This window comes from Polypterus senegalus, chromosome 9, assembly GCF_016835505.1.
Source record: "Polypterus senegalus isolate Bchr_013 chromosome 9, ASM1683550v1, whole genome shotgun sequence".
Lineage (NCBI taxonomy): Eukaryota > Metazoa > Chordata > Cladistia > Polypteriformes > Polypteridae > Polypterus > Polypterus senegalus.
The window spans coordinates 92,420,456-92,437,789 of record NC_053162.1 but is presented as its reverse complement, the minus strand read 5'-3'; positions in this window follow the sequence as shown (position 1 = coordinate 92,437,789).

The window sequence follows — 17,334 nt, the reverse complement described above, 5'->3', positions numbered from 1 at the left end:
TTAAATTTGCTAGTGTGCTGCCGTCTCAGTAATAAAAGATATTATATGTTAAAATTAAATGATTGATTGAAAGAGATATACAAGGTGAGGTTATTCACTTATTTGTGACCCGACATTTGCGCGATAGACATATGCGCGCCAACAAAATAGCGCCGATTAAAATGCGCCGTCAAAATCGCCCCGACAAAATCTCGAAAGTTTCATTAAATATGAATTACTAGTTTAAAGCATATATAATAATGTTTATTTTAGAAGTCAATATTATGAGACGCAGCATGCCATCAGCACGGCACGCAGATAGTCCTTACGATCACGCCCTGCATATGTAGGAAGAATTGCAGCAAGGGCGTCCCACTCTTTTGGCCTCTCTCGCGCTTTTGTCGGTGAACCAACTTATTTGCAGGTTCTCCTGTTCTTCCTCATCCTAACTTTTCTTAACTGAGAAAAAGACATCTGGGGTGACCTTTAAATGATTAATTTGCCAGGGTTATTTCTATACACCAAGACATCACAATGTTATTTTGAACTGTCTTAATAAACTTCCAAAATCAATGTTTAAAATTTCAACATCTCCAACAAAATTCATGTCTATCTTGAGTACCTGCCTACTGACCAGCATAAGCAAGATGCTTTGAAGTTCACTTGTTTATCAGGGATGGCGGAACCTTTAACAAAATTTCTTCCATAGCTGCCTGCTGCCTTAGAGACCCTTTCTCCAGAATGAAATGCTGTGCTGAAGGCTCCATTGATACCCAAAGCAAGCACAAAAAAACTCCCAAAGTTACTTGTGCTTAGGCATCTTGATCACTCATGTCCAGCAGTGCTCCTTTCCTTGTGCTATTTACTTCTACCTCTCTGCCACCTACTTAGTAACAGAGTACTTTCTTTTAACCTTTTGATTCTGTGGATAACATTTCCTGACTATATGTCACTTTAACATCTAGTGCCAGCTTTAAAAGGCAGCCTCTTGGAGGCCATGTTCTTATCTCAGCAAAAAAATGAAACAATAAATAATGTGATTTTTAATTAATGCCACTGAGGATGAAGGCACAGGACCCCTCCATCTACCCTTCAACTTGGCCCCTTCCAAATATATTAAAAGAGGGGCCAGCAGAGGGGCTTTGGAATCTGTCCACTGGCATTTAGTTTAATCTTATTCTTGAAATTGGTTTGCATTTCTTTTTTTAGCTAGGGAGAATCTAACGGAGGGCTTCCATCTTTACACCGAGTCTCCTAAAATATACTCTTTGAGTCATTTGGTAGGTGTGAAAGAAGTCCACAGATCAGCACAAACATGGTGATTCCCCTACACTGCATTATAGTTTTGGTGGTACTGCTTGTGCAGCGTTTCTGCTCCAGTGACTCGGGTTTGATCTCATTTAGTGCATTTAGTATGCTTGTTTTCCAATGTCTTTGTTAATATTCTTGAATGTTCTTCAATTTTATATTATGAGGCAAAGCTTATGGCTGAAGGCTTCCTCTGATGGAGTGGTGTCCCATGAATCCCATGATTCCTGCTTAGTGGCCAATTTTTCAGGTTTTTACAACCCTATAATGGCTAAAGTGTATTTAGAAAATCAATTAATGGATAAAATAATGTCATCAATTAACTTATTATCTTATAAATGATTTAAGATATTTGGAAGATCAAAGGGTTAGTTACATCTAATCTGATCAGGTCACTACTAGGTTCCTACTTTCTCCATACACACATACATATACATGTTTACTGTCATAGAAATGTTCACCGGGGTTCTGTTATGGCAAACATTTACCTGGACAGAAAGGAGGATGGAATCTCCAATTAGAAAGCTTCCCTTCAACACGGGATCAGATCGCCATCAAGTTGTTATTGATCCTCAGATACATTTACGCATACATACTTTACATACTGTATATATTGCCACAGGAATATTCACTGGAGATTTGTTATGAAGAAACCTTTATCTGGACACAAAGGTGTGCAGTGTCTAAAAATAGAGCATTGGAGGATTGATCTCACCTTACTGTTATATTTTAAAGGAGTTCCAGATATTCCTTAATGACCTGGGAATCTGCTTATAAATTAAATGATAAGATGGCTCCAGACGGTTGAGAGAGACTGTGAAACGCAGAGAACCTGCCAGACGCACACTCTTTGCAGCTACATTACAAGGCAAGCACACTGTGAGTGCGGCCCAATTGGTGAAGCTCTTGCCACCCAAATACAACTCCACTGTATTACATATTAAACAAAAGGACTTCTCAAACATTTGTCTGTCTACAAATATATTCCACAGCTTATAATGTATATAGTCAGTCGAAACTGTAGTTTAAATTGGTGCTTACTGAGATAGGTAGGAGAATGAAAGATGTTCACTTTTCTTGCGCTGTGTGATCAATATAAGACAAAGAATATGGTGGAAAGACATGTACAATATGTAAATCATTATAGGCACACATGTATACTGTAGTGATTAAAAAATGTGTAGTTACAATTTGTGGATTGTAAAACTTTACAGCTATAAAATGTACTGCCCCACATTATAGAAAATTGTAACCCTTCAATGTTTGTTCTATTAAAATGAATAACTTCTTACATTTTTAGAAACTTGCTTTGGTTAATTATTTTTGGTTTTGGGATTTACAATTCCCTGTAAAACTGTTACCAAGTGCATTTAAAGAAGGCTATTACTAGCATTCAATACTGAATACAACCTTTATTAGTATGCCTAACGTTTAAAGAATGGGTACACCCTAAAAGACAAAGCAATTGTTGAAGGATTTTATAACAAGAATCCATTTTAGTTCTTTGTCATTCCCAGGATTTCTCTTCCTCCGAGTCCTTCTTCAAGACAGAATGAATTCTTCCTTTTGCTCTGAACTCTGACCCTGACAGACGCAGATGGCTAAACTGTCGCGTGGAAGATCCGGGAAAGCCTCTTTATTTGACTCTTTCTGTGCGGAAAGACTCAGGCTGTACTGCAAGCAAATCCATTTTCACTGGTGTAGGCTAGCTGACTCACTTTAAACAGATGTGCAACTTACTACAGACCAGAGACCACCATGCATAAACACAGGGCAAATCTGCTAAAAATATCACTTTGAACTTTGTGATGGTGTGAATACATTTGTTAAGCTCCAAGCGGAGGGATATTAATGAGCTATCTCCAGCTCCAATATTTTCAGCCTTGGGAGGTCTTAGGGGTGAGACAGAGACATGTTATGAGTGGCAAAGTACAAGGGCATGACAAGTTTTGGGAGTCTGTCAGTTGTCATTATTACATCAAAGATGTGTAATGAGAAATGTTATGATAATCGTATATCACTAAGGATAAAAATGTTTCACTACCTTTAGATCTCTATATGAGGTTATGATACCAATGTTAATCTTATACAAAGTGTTTATGTTGTCGTCTAAGTATTCTGGAACACAGCAAGCTTACAGGGAAGAAAGGCACAAACTGAATCAGATGGAAGAGAGCTGTGGTGACTACACATCTAATCATTAGCAATACTGTGCCCCTTTCACCCTTACTTAAAGAAAAGGGAAGGCTCCGTTAACAAGCCAAATACGCTCTCCCATTTCAGGGAAACCGCTTTCTTAAAAATGTACTGATCATGAGAACGAACAAAAGTGATGATGCAGTTTATTCTTCAACCTAAGAGATGCAATATACAGCAGGAAGATTGTGGTGTTTATATACTAAAAGAGAAAAATTTAATTCAGCATGTTATTGATTGGACGCTTTCATTTCTTAAATAACTTTACAATTATAGAGTTATATAATTGGAATGCTGTCTTTGCAATTTTGTATTTATTGTTTCACTGATAGTCATATTACTCTATCCATTACTGAAACGCTGTCCTAGAATAAAAAAAATTTGTAAATAAGCACATTGGCTGCGATTTACACACACACACATATATATATATATATATATATATATATATATATATATATATAGAAATAGATATAGATAGAGATAGAGAGAGAGATATAGAGATAGAGATAGATAGATAGAGAAAGACAGAGAGAAAAATAAAGCTGATGAACATTAATTTTAAAAGCCATATGCAATAATCCTTTTGGTAAGCTAGTCTAGTCCACTTTTTTACATTTACAAGAAAGAAAGAAATAAAGAACACAACTTTTTATACATGTGTTACTAGAAAGGATTGAATTATAAATACATCAATTACATAATTAAATAAAGTCTTGCAATCAACAATTTTATGTTTAGTTATACATTCTGAAAGAAAAATGTATCTGATTATTTAAAAAAAACTGCTTGAAATGTTCTTAATTAGTCTTTCATATTTCAAACATTTTGCTCTAAATCAGGAAAAAATGCACTGATCACTTGCACATTGATTGTTCACTTGGAAAAGGAATTTGGCATAAAATGTTCTAGGCTTCTGAGGCTAATTAATAAAATGTTGAAGTGTTTTACATAACGTGAGCGTTTGTAGTGTATACTAATATTATTCAACATGTTAATTTATACGTTTGCTGTCCTGATAACAATTAGTCTTCCCTCTCATCTCTACCGTATATGGCTGAAAGATAAAATTAGTGAGCTACTTTGGTAAAGTTAATCATTTTGGATGGACCCCGAAACACTGCCTTTCCAGTTCTGTGTGTTTGTGACAGTCCGGCCAGGATTGGCTCCTTCATTGCTCCTATAAACAGCATTCCCGATTTCAAAAAACGGAAACGAAAAACAGACGGAAGGCTCAGGTTAACGGAACGGTAAATCCCGGCACGAATCGAATTTGGCGTCCAGTTGAAATGGGTCGGTTGTAGCTTTAAAATTATATAGTTGGTACTGTGCTTACCAACTAAATCATTCTATTTAAGCATTTGTAAGAAACTTTTTGTTTTCCTTAGTTGCCACTATGACTGAATCTTTTTTTCCGAAAATTAATTCATGAACTGCTGCTTCTATTCAAGTGTTTGTGCGGCTCAGCGTTTGGGTTGTTCCCTTTAAAGAGTCCAGTCTTTGCAACTGTAGTTTCTGATAAAAGTGAAAATAATAAGCAGTTGCATGCATGTAAATTTGTTTAAAAAAACAAACCATTGTTAATAAATCTCAAAATGTATCAATAAAGTGATATGTTCGCCCGATTCGTTTTGGAACATTGTTTTAGTTACACTTAGGTACTTAGATACAGCTGTTCTCAGACCTAACAAATATGTGATGAAACGGGCACATGCAGGAGGGCACCAGTCCTTTAGAGCACCCATCATTCCGACTCACATTCAAGTCGGTAATCAGTTTGTCCTGGACGACTGAACGAGCCAACGGCAACATGAGAACGACCTGCCCATTGCACAGTGTGACCTAACGGATATTCGCACTCGGGACTCTAAAGCAGTCTGGCAGAAGCACTAACCGCTGTGGCATCCGACACACAAACGGATAAAGCTCAAAAGCGGCTTCAAAAGCTGCAATAACGATATAAATATGCAATCTGAATATTGCCTCCATTTATTCTAAGAAAAAAGAAATTTAAATCTATACTGATATTTTTTTTTCAGACACAAGCCTAACTTTTGCGAGGTGTTTCTAAGTAGGAAATATGATCTACAGTATTGCATTTGTTAGAAAAGCAGCGCTTTAATATGTATTTCGGAAAGTCCAAAAACAATTCAAGTGTTACAAATAAGCAATATTTTCATCAGTTTTACAGAACGTATTTTGAAATTGTTAATCTTAAATAAAAAAGAGTCAATCTGCTAATTACAACTCTTTAATGTTGTTGTTGAAAGCCTTTATTCTAATTCAGCGTCGTGGGACTTGAGAGTGCAAGGCATCAGCGGTCGAACAGAGAGAAGAAGGATAAAGGAAATACAATGTTTTAAAAAGGTGCTTTGAGATAAAAAAAACCAAAAAAAAAAAACAGGGTGTTTTGACGGTCTTTAAAAGAAAAACAAATAGTCCAGTATAAAGAAGCGTACTTTGTTTAAGCGTTATTTTAGTTTGTCTTCCGTTCCAGTTTTGCAGCATTTTCGATTCACCCAATGATTAAATAGATAGGGCAAGGTTTTGCACATGAAGTTGTTGTCATTCATTAGAATTGGTCACAATTATATGTTTAAATGCTGTTTCTAAAACATTAAGCATGTATTTTGAATTCTGATTGGTACGAAATTCGCCGAGCTTTCTGACCTGTTATCTTGCCTCTAAATAAAGAAGAATTGGAGCTTTATTATGTTTATTATGTTCTATTAAGACCTCATCGCTGCTGCGATATCAGTTAGAAGGCTTGTAGTGAAAAGCTAAGACAACATCGAGATGCCTTTTAACAGAAAAACTTTCCGCTGACCATTAGATGGCAGCACTTGCTGCTGTTTTTTTTTTTAGTTCCATCGTCTGCTTTGCTACGAAAAGGAAATTTGTGCGCAGTGGTAGTCCATGGGTTTACAAGAAGACGATCCTTAAAGACTTGTAATTTAGTAGTTAAATAAATAAATACAAACGGCATGATCAGTCTTTAACTTACTCATCTGTCCTGATGACTGCCCTGAACTCATTTGTTTAATATTTTTTAGAAACCAGCAGGATTCACAGTTTGCTGGTAAATCTCTGCACATGTTGTCGCTTTGCATTTTTAAGTGAAATACATTCATAAACAGAAAAAAAAACAAATATATAGCAATTGCAGTTATATTATGTTAATATTCATATTATTAACTAATATTTTTAACCAGTTGTCTGATTTCAGGTGAACTAACCATTTTGATTGAACATTTCCAAGGAGTGTCTCCTGCTTTAATGCTGCCCATAGAGACTCTGAATTTACAGGCTTCAAAACTGATGAATGTATAACTGTAATTATTTAATTTTATTTAGTTTATTATGTTGCAAGAGCACTGGTGTGGGCCAAGCCCTATGAAAAAATCACCGTGAAATAGCATTACTACACTTGTGCCTATATGTAATACTATATATATATATATATATATATAGATAGATAGATATACTGTAGATATATATATATAGATATAGATATGTATATAGATATATATATATATATATAGATATAAATATAGATATATAGAGATATATATATATAGATATAGATAGATATTTATATGCATGTGGTAAGAAAAATGAAGTGCAGAAAAAAAGTTTTGTTTAAAACAAATCATGGATGAATATTAAATGAGTTTTTCAATAACTTCAGAGACAGATGATGTTCACTACATGCACTTGTGCTAAAGGGCTGATGCTGGTGTCCAATTTATTTATTTATTTATTGTTCCTGCTTCCCATTATGGGAATGTTCAAGAATTATTTGCCACTACCAAATAATTCTGAGCAAAACTGAACTAGTCTTTCCAGAAATGTACGCTTGATAAGAACATGGGCAGATGAAGGTTTGAAAATACATTTTTAGGATCAACTTAAGTCTCTCTTACTTTTTTTTCAGTGTAGATTGTAGCCCATATTTCAAATGTATTTAAAGAAGAAAAAGATTTTAATGGTAAATCCATCCCACAAGACGCTATTAAATTACGAACCAAATAGACATTTGTTTTCTGTTTTGCCGCAGAAAAACAGATTTCTGCTTTGGCGGATGCCAAAAAACCAGTATGACATTGTGAATGTTATAGCAGGTTTGGCAGTCACTCTTTCAGAAACTTGTTGTCTGGCACAAAGCTGAGAACAAATGTCAAAGCAGTCCTTGCCTTTCATTCTTGTCTGTGTTTTTATACATTTGGCAATTTAGATGCAAAACTAGATTAACTTTGAAATTTCAAAGCCAATTTTATAACATCATAGAAAGCAAGATAAAGTAGTTGCATTTGCTCTGTAAGTGCAAGGGTGTGCGTGTGCATGTATTTTTCTGGTTGCTTTTTCTTATTAGTAACAGAGCTCTATCCAAGTTAGTCTAACCATGTACTGTAAAATTGGCTGCACTTCCAGTAGTGTACCAGTGAGTAGCACTCTGCACTAAAGTAAAATCCATTTATAAAGTTACAAGGTGCTATTTTCTTTTAAGAGAAGTCAAATATAGAAGGTAAGATGGGCGATCATGCAGACAGTACTTGTAATAGTAGTAGTTTGAATTCCCGTTCGCTGAAAAATAAGACCTGACAGTGCCGGAGTCTACAGGCTTCTTTCTGCTGTCGATTAGCACAGCATGAGCTAACACAGGACCAGGCTTTTCTAAACTAATTTGTTCATATGCTTAAACCCTGACCTGCAGAGACCACCTTACTCTGGAATACCTTTCATTCATTCCAAACTCTTTTAAAAAGAATGCACTTCATTTTGGTAGTGTTCAAGATTTCAAATAAAAAAGGTGACTTTGTTTCAGTGTGTCTGAATTGTGCATGAAGGATTATTTTAAACAGTTTTATTTTTTTGGCGGAATTCTAGTTTCTCCACCCATTACTCAGTCTTCATAATCCAGTTCAGGGTCTCCTTTTCTTTTTACTCTTCTAAATCTTCCTTGTCTCCCTGACTCAACTGCAAGTTGGTCAGTAAAGCTATTTTACTAGAGAGGGAGTCTTGACAAGATATATGATTGGCCAAATGGCTTTAAGGCAAATGATTAATTGCCCAAATGTCAAATGCACACACACGCACATGAATGAAAGAATGTTCTTTGAACGTCTGTAGTCATTTTGACAATAAGAGAAGAAAATGAAATTAATCAAGAAACAGAAATCTTAATCATCTTTCTCTCCTGGATCGGTGAGGTTCATTCTTGCCTTAAAGTGATTAAGGCAGTGCTGTGGAAAGTCTACGAAGAAGACAGTATCTGAGAGCAAGGGATTAAACTATTTAAAGTGTATTCCAAGAAAGACTTGGAAATGCAGCCTGGAATGAAGCCAAGTAGATTGTTCTATATTTGTCTCTAATTACATAATTAGACACAGAATAAAAAAAAGTCATTTATTAGCTTTAGTGAGTGGTATAAACTTTAATTATATAGTGGCCCTATCCCTCTCTCTCTCTCTCTCTCTCTCTCTCTCTCTCTCTCTCTCTCTCTCTCTCTCTATCTATCTATCTATCTATCTATCTATCTATCTATCTATCTATCTATCTATCTATCTATCTATCTATCTATCTATCTATCTACTTGAACTCCAGAGGAGAGTGGAGGATGGGGATTTAACCTGAATTGTAGTTTGCTCTTTTTCTCTTACCGAAAGCATCATGTTTCTTGTTTCCACTGCTGAACATCGATGTAAAAATGTGCACCCCACTCCCAGGTTGTAACTCATTAAATGCTCTCCTATTATATCTTTGTCAGCAGTGAACATTTTCTTGGGTCAGCAACAACGAATGAAACTGAGAATTGTGGGGGCCAAGAGGAACCGTGGTCACGCCAAAGTTGTGTAAGGAAAAGTTGATTGGTCAGAGTTCTGCTGTGAAGGGATCAGCAAAGAGGCGCAATTGGCTGCGGTTTCAGCTGTAAGCTAAAGGTTATTTTGCTGGTAAAATGTGAAACTACAATCATTTCTAAGCTTTTCAAACAGGCCACCCATGCTTGACCAGAACATTCTGTTCTCAGGCTAAGCGCAAAGAAAATACTTTTCGCAAAGTCTATGCCAATCAAGCCTTCCTGTTGCTTGGAAACCATGATTTATGTCTAAATTGGCAGGAAATAGTGTTATTTTTAAAATAGTGCTGCTGGTGTCGGGCGCATTATATTGGCTAGTCAGAGAGAACAATATAGGCTGGTGACAGAGCTCTAAAACAGTGAATTTAATTCTTTAAATTATTTGCCTGCTCCACTATTTATAACTTATCTTTTTCATATTTTCACTCAAAAATACAGAATGCAAGAAGAAAAAATATAAAAAGTTAGAAATCCCCTTGACAAGGACAGAGAAGGCCCGCTTTGCCTTGTAACACATGCAAGCTTAAGAATTCTGTTCAACGTTTCGTTGTAAATTGAGTAGAGCCAAAGATTTTTACTTCATGAGTCAAATAGAAAGCAGAGGTACCCTCCGTACCTACAAAATCTTTAAAAAAAAATTAAAAGTAAAGTCTTCCCGCTCCATAATCTGAATATGAGAGCTAGATATAGCCTTGTCAATAACACTTACAGTAAGTAGGTACATTCTGGTTAGTGTTTATTTCTTTTTATCTGTTGTCTTGGAAGAGTTATACTACCAGAAGTGTTGCACTTCTCTCCAACACACTTACTAATTCATTCTAATGTTTCTGCTTTACATCTTTATCTTCCATTTTTTGGTTTTTCAGCACAAATCCCATGTGAAACATCCATTGTTTTCTTAAACCAAAATGTTTGATTTTCCTTTAAATATTGTTCTCACTTTCATCCACTGATTACTATTTTTTTTTTGTTCTCTGACTGCTACTTCCAGACTCACCTAAGCAATATCTAGAGAGGGCATTAATGAAGCTGTGTTACAAAATTGAATCAAATAACTAAATGGGAGTGATTTATTGATTTTGCTCTTTTTAGGCCGTAGCCCTTTCTCCTGCTGGCCACTTTTAGGTTGTTGAGGTTATCACATTTGAGCTCAGTTCTACTAATTTATCATGTAAATAAAGAAGATGAGAAAGTTCATGGTATTCTTTCATCACTTTTTTGTAAAGGTCTTGCACTGTTTATTTATACAAAGGCACATCTTATGTTCAGCCAGCTGAGATGGACACACAGCAATCTTCTTTTCAGGTTGCTACACTGCCTTCTTCCTGCAGCATATGATAAGGTCATATCTTTGAACCCCAATCTCACACCCCAAATAGAACAGTCAATATGCCAGCATCTGTGTATATGGAGACACTTGTGACTGTGCCCACCCCTTTTATGTCTGCTAGTGAGCATCGTCTGGTGATGCCACTTCTGCATGCTACCAAATCTTAGACCAGAGCTCTGAGCAGGTAGAGCGAGCTGCCCATCTTCATCTTGATTCCTGACTCCCTTAATGTGTTCCAGAAGCTTTTGAAAATTTTTTTGCACATCGTTAAAAGGATACAGAAATATTCTGTACACTTTCGGTTACGGGTTTGGCTGTTGTTTTTGATTTAGCCTAATTAAAATAGGTTGTATTCAGTATGTTTGCTCTTTTGCTTGCCGGAAAGACGCTCTTGGCAAAACCGATTTTCAGTACTCAGTATAAGCGATTGAAACGCCAGTTAAGATGCGACGTGACAGTGCGAGCAAATCTGCATCACACATCACACATCCTACTGTGACTAAATGCTTAAAAAACAGAATAATCATTTGGTAAAGCAAATAAATCACAGAAAACACTTCCAACTTTCGAATTAGTTAACGGAGTCGCACCCTAATGTTATGCTATGCGTGTATTTCTTAAAGCAAGACAATGCTTATTTTGCGACATCTGAAATGCGCAGACAAACACATTTTAACACACAACGTTTTCTGTAATTTAAATATCATAATGTTAGACATCCAGAGCCGTCCCCTTTGCAGTTGTGTATGCTGAATTGTAGCCTGCACTACAGAAAACATAAGGAAAAAAATAAATACGCAATTCATGTTTAGAACGATCGGGTTTAGAAAATGGATGGATGGAGGGACATCAGAATGTGACTGATATGTCGCTGAAATGTGCAATTAAACGACATTTTCAGTTCATTGTCGTACCAACTGAAGTCGCTGAAAAGTCGACTCAAGACTTGCAGAGGCTCGAAACTTTCCGTAACTTTAAGCCAATTTCCAAATCCTGCTTTTGCGTAAAAAATGGCTTATATATAAGTTTCTGAGTGCAAGCAAGTTTTATACAAGAGGCCCCAGGCGTTTATTTATTTCTTATTTGTTTGTGTCCCATCTTAAAATATATTTTAAATAATGCTGACCCCCCACCCCTCCATCCACCCGAAATAGATGCAACGTGTTACTATTATAAATCTCCAACAAACGGCATTTTTTTCTCGAACTTTTTTTTTAATGACCACAGCTAATGTAAAAATTCTATGTTAATAATACTTATTTATTTTAATATTCTTTATTTGTAATAGAGTGGTTTTGTATAAGGAATAGATGAATTAAAAGTAATAAAGTAGCCAACTTCCAAACACCTAATTTAGTACCATTTGAACCTGTGTGTGCTTATACTACATTATTCGTCCACTTATCCATTTATCAAGTCACGAATGTTTCATTCTTTTTAATTTTCTCCCTTTTTAGTCATTCTGTTGTGCGTCCCAATCCAGGTGGCTTGTCTTGTGGTGGGTGCAGCTACATTGTATCAGCACAAGCTTCCAACCTGTTGTGTGTTCAGACCATGGTGTATATACAGTATATCATACTGTGTGTGTGTATATGTGTGTATATATATATATATATATCTGTCTATATATCTATATATATCTATCTATATATCTATCTATATATACTGTATATAAATAAAGTTATATCCATTTTTCAACTGGCTCTACTGAATTCATTGTAAAATAGCATTTTCAAAAAATTAAATTCGAAATTTAGTTATTGAGGTTTTTTTAATTAAATCCGGTCCACCAAAATAAAATGCACTTGGAGGACATACTGAGACATCAGAGTGATAAACGTGAAAAAACAAAAATGGAAAAATAAATTTTATGTTCTATTTCACTAAAATATTACTTTTTAATTTGAAAAAAAAAAAAAAATGACTGCAATAAAAGTCTGGGGCCATGGATAGCCACCTAGCAGACATGCAATGCATTATAGAATCTTACAAATGATTATTATTTTGTAAGTAGTGACAGCAGAATCCTTACTGGTGGTCTGATTGTCAATTACGACATGTTCTCTACAGAAGTCATGATTTTAAGACACCTGAGTACATTTGAAACAAACCAGCTGATACAAAGCACTGTATAGCATACACACACTTATTTTTGTAACATACAATTCTAATATGTGGGAGGTTGGAGCCCATCCTGGCAGAACTGGGTCCAATGCATTAAACAGTTCTGGGCAGTGTACCAAAAAAACCAGAAGACAAAAAATATAAGAAAGTACTGAATATCTCTGTCTCCTATATTTTAAAAAGTGTTTCTTTCAAATGTATTTTTTTCATTTTTTGTTTTCCTTATTATCTTTAAAAATGCCAAATACAGAGTACCTTAATTTATTGATTCATATGTTTTCAAACACACATGCCTGGGAGACAACTTCATGGCCTGTTGACTTCTGCCTGGGGCTGGCGTTGCTTTGTAACATTTCTACTATCCTTCCCAGAATTTTAAGAGTGTATAACATCACCTCCGGTTCTGGGCTACTGGACATGTGTGCACCCTTCCACCTCACCGCCTTCATAAGTGACACCACCGCCATCTTTCATCACTCTATGGTTAAGCTGACGTTAATGAAGACATTTCTCACAGTACACCTTAAATTGTGTTTATTCTTTTGTTCCATAAAATATGGTGTTTGCCCAAGAGTGCCCTAAACCTTTTTCTTTATTTCATTTACAATGTGTGCACAGTATGTATATTATAAAAATCATTACATATTCACTCTGTTGATAAACAGTATCAGCAACAGGTTTGCTATGGATAAAGGTCAAAATGATGACATTAATCCCTGGCCAGGAGCAGTTACAGACAGACAGACACACACACACACACACGTTTTCATAGAGTGACAGTGCACTATTGTTGGGAAAAAGTACCCCAACCTTCACTGCTGAAAGAACAAAAAAAAAAAATGAGAATAACAGAAAAACCAATCTACTATAACAAAAAACATAGATAAACAATAACATTTGTGAACATTAACAATAGTTGTCTCATAGTTCTACGGTATCATGCAGTGAACACTGCTTGATGCTTCTGGTGCACAGAGCAAACAAGTCTCTGAATCTACTATTGTGGTATCCCATTCTTGCAGATGGGCCTGACATTTTTGTTGGCCTTTGGAAGGAACAGGGTCATGTCTCTGGATGTTGTGGTACAGGGTATCACAAAGATGCTTTATGGGGTTAAGGTCAGGACAGAAGGCAAGCCGTAGTTTCATCTACACACTAGCACTCATTCCTCTGGACAGTTCTGCACATCGGCTGTGTGTGGCCTGGCATTGTCCTTCTCTAGGGTCAGGATGTGTACATGATGTATACAGAGGGGTCTTTGATGGATTGTTTTGCTCAAAGTCCAGCAGCATGGAGCCTATCCCTCACTGTTATGCCACTGATGCTGACATTGTCTCCCAGCAGGCATGAGTGGCAGATCAGACAAGATCACTCTCGTGGCCCAGTTGTAGTGTGGCCATGCAAGAGTGACCACATTTTAGACGGTCATCTGTCCTGCCAGTCTAATGAAGGCTTGCCTGCAGTTGGGACACAGTGGAGTGGCTTTATCCATAATGCCTGGCAATGCTGGAGCAAGACATGCCATCCTGCTTCATGCCAATGGCGCTATCCCTTGTGCTTGGTGACATCTGGGGCATTTTTAAATTCACAGAAAACACACATCACACCACTTCTTGTCGGAGGGCGAGTAAAACGGCAACTGCCGATTTTGCCATCTGAGACTAAAAATTGTGGGGTATGGCAAAAACTCCATCACATTTTCATTTTTCCAAAGTATCATAAGCTTGTTATTTTTTGTGACAGCCAGCAATGTGCTGCCTGACAGAGCTGGTGCTGTATGAAGGCTTTTCAGATCCAACAAGTACGGCCATAACCTCAGTTTATTTTTTTATTTTCTTTCCTGCATTCTGTTGTGGTATGACATCAGACAGACAAGCTTCTGTTCTGTCGGCGACGTCCAAAACACTAGTATTGCATATTTTTGTGTAGCTTCATTATATGCATTGTACTTCCCAGTGAACGCCCATTGGTTGCCCGTTCTTGCATGCATACAAACCTGCCCCTGTGACTTAAGATAGAATTAAACTTGTTTGATTTTGTCAGGGTGAGTGGCAGACTGGTTGGACCGAGTCTCTGGGAATGTTAAACTACACGACTGGTGGTCATGAGAACACAGTGAGGCTGCCTCTCACTCTTTAAGATTTTTTAAATAAAGTCTGCGACTGAAAATCACTGGAAGAAGGGACCTTAAGAGTAGAATGTGTCTTGCTGTGACCTAAGCCTCGAATTAAGGCCTATTTAAAGGTAACTTGATCAGACATTGTTCCACCTGGACCTCATTGGGTAAAAGTGGGCCGAATGTGCTGTGGTGTGTTTGGCAAGTTGAAATGCATAAGATGTATTGCTGGTTCAGAAGACTAAAATAAACTGGCCACGTTTTGTGAAAATACACAGGCTATAACCATAGTTTTCTTATTCCAGAAAGTGTTGTTTCTTTTTTCCATCAGTATATTTCCATTGCTCAGAATGGTGTACCACTTAGCTTCGAACCCTCCATTTGTGCTTCTTTAGCTTTGGGTTAGGTAATACTGCCCACATCTTGTAAAGGGTAAAATTAACTAAATAGTAGGTATACAATATGCAAGAGTGGGTGGCTAAGAGATGATTTTCCATTATTGCTGACTGCTTATTACTTTTAGGAAAGCACAAGATTATTTGCCTCAGAATGAAACATGATACTGTAAATCACATGGAAATGCTATTAAAAAGTAAATACTGGTAATTCAAATAAAACTTTTTCAAAATGTTCTTCTTTTTGACAGGCATTGTGGCCTAGTGCTTAAGGCACTGAACTGTAAACGCATAGCTCACGCTTCCAACATTAAATAAAAAGTGGACAATTCTATTCTAGTACTTTACAGTTATATTTGTTAAGAGCTAAGGGATGTTATTCACTGCTGAAAGGTGCTACTGTATGTGAAACAGAGTGTATTTAAAGAGAGATAATAAAGTTTACCGTGTAAAGGTTCTCTTAGATAATGTAATATATTTAATATGGTAAAGATTACATACATTATATAATGCACATTATATACATTATAATGTCTCGTTTGTATGTTATTTTGATCTACCTTATTTATACAAAAATGGCATAAGTTGTGTTAATCAAAAATTCATCCATCCATTTTCCAACCCGCTGAATCCGAACACAGGGGTCTGCTGGAGCCAATCCCAGGGCACAAGGCAGGAACCAATCCCGGGCAGGGTGCCAACCCACTGCAGGACACACACAAACAAACCAAGCACAGACTAGGGCCAATTTAGAATCGCCAATCCATCTAACTTGCATGTCTTTGGACTGTGGGAGGAAACCCACACAGACACGGGGAGAACATGCAAACTCCACGCAGGGAGGACCCGGGAAGTGACCCTGGGTTTCCTAACTGCGAGGCAGCAGCGCTACCACTGTGCCACCGTGCCGCCCTGTTTTGACTCATTATAAAATGAATTCTATGGTGTTATTTTGATTGAAGTTCACTTGTCATTTATATTTTTTAAGGACCAATACATTTTTTACATAAATATTTCAAATAATTGTAAATTCTTCAAGTGTTACTTTAACAAATGAGTTATCAGTTGAAATGTTGTGTACCTTTTTCAGCAAGGAAATAAACTATTTTTTGACATTCATAAAACATTTATTACAAAAGGAAAAATATTTTAAAGTGCATACTAATGTAAGCTAATCTGTTAATCCATTTTATTGCCCACTTTTTTTTAATTCAGTAGCCTATATCTATAGTTCTGGGGGCAAGGCTTGAACCATAGGGCACATTTGCTCATGGTGGGCTAATTTAGAGTCTCAGATAAACCCAACATGTACTAAATATGTTTGGGATAGCAGCACTGGAAAATGTTGACAGAAAAACCAATGAAAACTCCACACAGAGGATGATTGAGTTGAAATTTAAACCAGGGTCTCTAGAGGTGAGGGGCAGCTATCAGACTGAAAGTCTGAGGAATCCTGCCAGGCTGCTCACTCGCTGACCGGGTACTACGTAAGATATCACATGTAGGATTTAAGGTCTGTGAACAGGGTCTACAGTCCCCTTGAAGCAGGGCTTTTCTCATTGCTAGTGTGAGAGGCTTTTGATAGAACGTGTCCCCGATTTCTGTACCCCTTGCAAGATCTCCACAATAGAAAACAGACATATGCCGGACTGCCTACTATTAGGTATCTCCCTGAATGTAGAACAATATAGCATAAAAAAATAAATTTATGAAAACACAAAGGATTTTTCAAAGAATTAAGTATACTGTACAAGACAAGCAGCACCTTCACTGCGAGGTACTGATTCTGCAGACTACCTTCCTAATCAACACACCTCACTCTCTCCACCCCCTTTCTCTTTCAGTGTCTTTTTCTGCCTGACAAGTTCTTGATCACTTTTTTGGGGGCTGTTATTTTTATCCCAAGTGATGCTGGGGAATAATGACAGTGGCCTCCTAGATCACAATGTTGGCAGTGAACCACACTGTCACTTCTCATCCACTATTGATCCCACTTAATTATGTTTAAAGTGCTAAACACCTATGACTG